This window comes from Oncorhynchus nerka, linkage group LG27, assembly GCF_034236695.1.
Source record: "Oncorhynchus nerka isolate Pitt River linkage group LG27, Oner_Uvic_2.0, whole genome shotgun sequence".
NCBI classification, from domain to species: Eukaryota; Metazoa; Chordata; class Actinopteri; order Salmoniformes; family Salmonidae; genus Oncorhynchus; species Oncorhynchus nerka.
The window spans coordinates 99,526,736-99,531,847 of record NC_088422.1 but is presented as its reverse complement, the minus strand read 5'-3'; the positions used below and the strand labels follow the sequence as shown (position 1 = coordinate 99,531,847).

At 43.4% G+C, this 5,112-nt stretch overlaps 1 protein-coding gene across 1 annotated transcript in view; it reads right to left on the bottom strand.

The window, feature by feature from the left end:
- nr2e3 (nuclear receptor subfamily 2, group E, member 3) overlaps positions 1-490 on the bottom strand; it is an 8,720-nt gene extending 8,230 nt beyond the window's left edge. The window contains exon 1 of the mRNA XM_065012430.1: positions 1-490. This exon is cut by the window's left edge and continues 314 nt beyond it. The gene's annotated coding sequence lies outside the window, so the exon portion shown is untranslated.
- Between the last annotated feature and the right edge of the window lie 4,622 nt (positions 491-5,112).

Sequence of the window (5,112 nt, the reverse complement as noted above, 5' to 3'; positions counted from 1 at the left end):
ATGATGCGGGAAAAGTTAGTCAAAGTGTCACTGCCAATCTATTGGAGAAGTGTGCTGATGGATGGGTAGCTGTCACTGGCTCCTCGTGTCCACAGTCAGACTGGCAGACGGCCGGTCAGTTCCTCTTCAGTCCAGATCAACTCCCCTTATGATCACTGGATGTCCCATCCGATTGCCTCTCCTTCCTCTGTCCCTTGGTGTTGGGAGATACGATGATCTCTCAGTCTCTCTCAGGTCCTGGATAGTCTCTTGGTCTCTGTAACAGTGGTGTGGATCTGCTGAACAATGGAAGTTAGTTAATACTGTGGGGCTCCTCTGTCCCTTGGTGTTGGGAGATACGATGATCTCTCTCTCTCTCAGGTCCTGGATAGTCTCTTGGTCTCTGTAACAGTGGTGTGGATCTGCTGAACAATGGAAGTTAGTTAACACTGTGGGGCTCCCTCTTGTCCGGGAGCTGTGTGTGTGTCTGTGGGTCCTGACTGGTGTCTGCTCCTCTAAAGGGGAGACGGTGGGGACCCGGTGGTGGGGGCAGGATTAGTCCACAGCGCTGTGTAAGCACATGCTGCTTATTACTCATCCTCTTAATCTTTACTGTTATGTTCATCCACTGGTCTGATCAATCAGTCACATTTCCAGAACAATGTGGAACAAGGTGGACGGGGGGTGGGGGGGGCGGGGGGCGGGGTCTTTATCATGATGGTAAGAAGAAATATTGATAGAAATATTAGACGAGAAGTATAGAGGAAGTCAGAGGGTCTCTCTTTCTCTCTTTCTCTCTCTCTCTTTCTCTCTCTCTCTTTCTCTCTTTCTCTCTCTCTCTTTCTCTTTCTCTCTCTCTTTCTCTCTCTCTTTCTCTCTTTCTCTCTTTCTCTCAATTCAATTGAAAGGGCTTTATTGTCATGAGAAACATATGTTTACATTTTCAAATCAAGTGAAATAGATAATAAACCAAAGTTAAAATAAACTATCAAAAATAAACAGTAAATATTACACTCTGAAATGTTCCGGAAGAATACAGACATTTCAAATGTCATATTATTTCTTCATACAGTGTTGGAAATATGTGCAAAAGGGAAAATAAATCAATATAAATATAGGTTGTATTTACAACGGTGTTTGTTCTTCACTGGTCGACCTTTTCTTGTGGTATTGTGGTATTTCACCCAATAGATGGGACTTTATCAAAATTGGATTTGTTTTCAATTTTTTGTGGGTCTGTATAATCTGAGGGAAATATGTGTCTCTAATATGGTTATTTATTTGGCAGGAGGTTAGGAAGTTCAGCTTAGTTTTCCACCTCATTTTGTGGGCAGTGAGCACATAGCCTTGTCTTCTCTTGAGAGCCATGTCTGCCTACGGCGGCCTTTCTCAATAGCAAGGCTATGCTCACTGAGTCTGTATATAGTCAAAGCTTTCCTTAAGTTTGGGTCAGTCACAGTGGTCAGGTATTCTGCCACTGTGTACTCTCTGTTTAGGGCCAAATAGCATTCTAGTTTGTTCTGTTTTTTTGTTAATTATTTCCAATGTGTCAGGTAATTATCTTTTTGTTTTCTCATGATTTGGTCTAATTGTGTTGCTTTTCTGGGGGTCTGTTTTTATTTGTGAACAGAGCCCCAGGACCAGCTTGCTTATGGGACTCTTCTCCAGGTTCATCTCTCTGTTGGTGATGGCTTTGTTATGGAAGGTTTGGAAATCGCTTCCTTTTAGGTGGTTGTAGAATTTAACGGATCTTTTCTGGATTTTGATAATTAGCAGGTATCGGCCTAATTCTCTCTCTGTCTTTCTCTGTAACTCTCTCTCTGGCCCTCTCTCTCTGTCTCTCTGTCTCTCTCTCACTCTCTCTCTGTCTTTCTCTGTAACTCTCTCTCTGCCCCTCTCTCTCTGTCTCTCTGTCTCTCTCTCACTCTCTCTCTCTCTCCCGCTCTGTCTCTCACTCTCTCTGTCCATCTCTCTCTCAATTCAATTAAATTAAATTCAAGGGCTTTATTGGCATGGGAAACATGTGTTAACATTGCCAAAGCAAGTGAGGTAGATAATATATAAAGTGAATATATAAAGTGAAATAAAAATTAACAGTAAACATTACACATACAGAAGTTTCAAAACAATAAAGACATTACAAATGTCATATTATATATATATACAGTGTTTTAACAATGTACAAATGGTTAAAGGACACAAGATAAAATAAATAAGCATAAATATGGGTTGTATTTACAATGGTGTTTGTTCTTCACTGGTTGACCTTTTCTCGTGGCAACAGGTCACACATCTTGCTGCTGTGATGGCACACTGTGGTATTTCACCCAGTAGATATGGGAGTTTATCAAAATTGGATTTGTTTTCGAATTCTTTGTGGATCTGTGTAATCTGAGGGAAATATGTCTCTCTAATATGGTCATACATTGGGCAGGAGGTTAGGAAGTGCAGCTCAGTTTCTCTCTCTGCCCCCCTCTCTCTCTCTCTGTCCGTCTCTCTCTCTCTCTGTCCCCCTCTCTCTTTCTCTCTGTCTCTCTCACTCGTCTGTCTATGAGGGTATCCGTCAGTCAACAGCCCTCTACGATGTCTGAGCCTTTTTAAAGGGATGATTACATGGACTGGGGAAGCACATTATTATGTTTGCTGGACCCATCAATTTGTATTGCCCTCCTCTCTCTCTATATCCCCCCTGCCTCTGTATGGAATCCAGCTCAATTTCCCCCTGTATATTTGATCTATGTGATTGCTCTCCATTCAGTGTTTGCCAAGGTATCCAGCTGACCCATTATATCCCATTAAGACTCTCTTTTGACAGACTGGAGAGATTGGAGATCGGCCTGGTCCAAAAGCGGTCTGGGGGGAGCGGAGGAGGGGGGTTGCAGAGGAGGACAATTGAATTTTAAATGGCTAAATTATGTTTTGGGTTGGACTAATGTTGTCTGTCTATCAGTCAGTTAGTTGTGGGAGAGAAAAGGGGCCGTATGCATTATTCAGTGGTAACCATGGTGAGGATGGCCATATAGGATCATTACCCCGTCATTACAACATAACCATACCTGGTCTACTGTCCCAGTATCATAACCATACCTGGTCTACTGTCCCAGTATCATAACCACACCTGGTCTACTGTCCCAGTATCATAACCACACCTGGTCTACTGTCTCAGTATCATTACCATACCTGGTCTACTGTCCAGTATCATAACCATACCTGGTATACTGTCCCAGTATCATAACCACACCTGGTCTACTGTCCCAGTATCATAACCATACCTGGTCTACTGTCCCAGTATCATAACCATACCTGGTATACTGTCCCAGTATCATAACCACACCTGGTCTACTGTCCCAGTATCATAACCATACCTGGTATACTGTCCCAGTATCATAACCACACCTGGTCTACTGTCCCAGTATCATAACCACCTGGTACTGTCTCAGTATCATAACCATACCTGGTATACTGTCCCAGTATCATAACCACACCTGGTCTACTGTCCCAGTATCATAACCATACCTGGTCTACTGTCCCAGTATCATAACCATACCTGGTCTACTGTCCCAGTATCATAACCATACCTGGTATACTGTCCCAGTATCATAACCACACCTGGTCTACTGTCCCAGTATCATAACCATACCTGGTCTACTGTCTCAGTATCATAACCATACCTGGTATACTGTCCCAGTATCATAACCACACCTGGTCTACTGTCCCAGTATCATAACCATACCTGGTATACTGTCCCAGTATCATAACCATACCTGGTCTACTGACTCAGTATCATAACCATACCTGGTATACTGTCCCAGTATCATAACCATACCTGGTCTACTGTCCCAGTATCATAACCACACCTGGTCTACTGTCCCAGTATCATAACCATACCTGGTATACTGTCCCAGTATCATAACCATACCTGGTCTATTGTCCCAGTATCATAACCATACCTGGTCTACTGTCCCAGTATCATAACCATACCTGGTCTACTGTCCCAGTATCATAACCATACCTGGTCTACTGTCCCAGTATCATAACCATACCTGGTCTACTGTCCCAGTATCATAACCATACCTGGTCTACTGTCCCAGTATCATAACCATACCTGGTCTACTGTCCCAGTATCATAACCATACCTGGTCTACTGTCCCAGTATCATAACCATACCTGGTATACTGTCCCAGTATCATAACCATACCTGGTCTACATAACCACACCTGGTCTACTGTCCCAGTATCATAACCATACCTGGTCTACTGTCCCAGTATCATAACCATACCTGGTCTACTGTCCCAGTATCATAACCATACCTGGTATACTGTCCCAGTATCATAACCATACCTGGTATACTGTCCCAGTATCATAACCATACCTGGTCACTGTCCCAGTATCATAACCATACCTGGTATACTGTCCCAGTATCATAACCATACCTCTGGTCTACTGTCCCAGTATCATAACCATACCTGGTCTACTGTCCCAGTATCATAACCATACCTGGTCTACTGTCCCAGTATCATAACCACACCTGGTCTACTGTCCCAGTATCATAACCATACCTGGTCTACTGTCGCAGTATCATAACCATACCTGGTCTACTGTCCCAGTATCATAACCATACCTGGTCTACTGTCCCAGTATCATAACCACACCTGGTCTACTGTCCCAGTATCATAACCATACCTGGTCTACTGTCTCAGTATCATAACCACACCTGGTCTACTGTCTCAGTATCATAACCATACCTGGTCTACTGTCCCAGTATCATAACCATACCTGGTCTACTGTCCCAGTATCATAACCACACCTGGTCTACTGTCCCAGTATCATAACCACACCTGGTCTACTGTCCCAGTATCATAACCACACCTGGTCTACTAGTATCATAACCATACCTGGTCTACTGTCTCAGTATCATAACCTTACCTGGTATACTGTCCCAGTATCATAACCACACCTGGTCTACTGTCCCAGTATCATAACCATACCTGGTCTACTGTCCCAGTATCATAACCATACCTGGTCTACTGTCCCAGTATCATACCCATACCTGATATACTGTCCCAGTATCATAACCACACCTGGTATACTGTCCCAGTATCATACCCATACCTGATATACTGTCCCAGTATC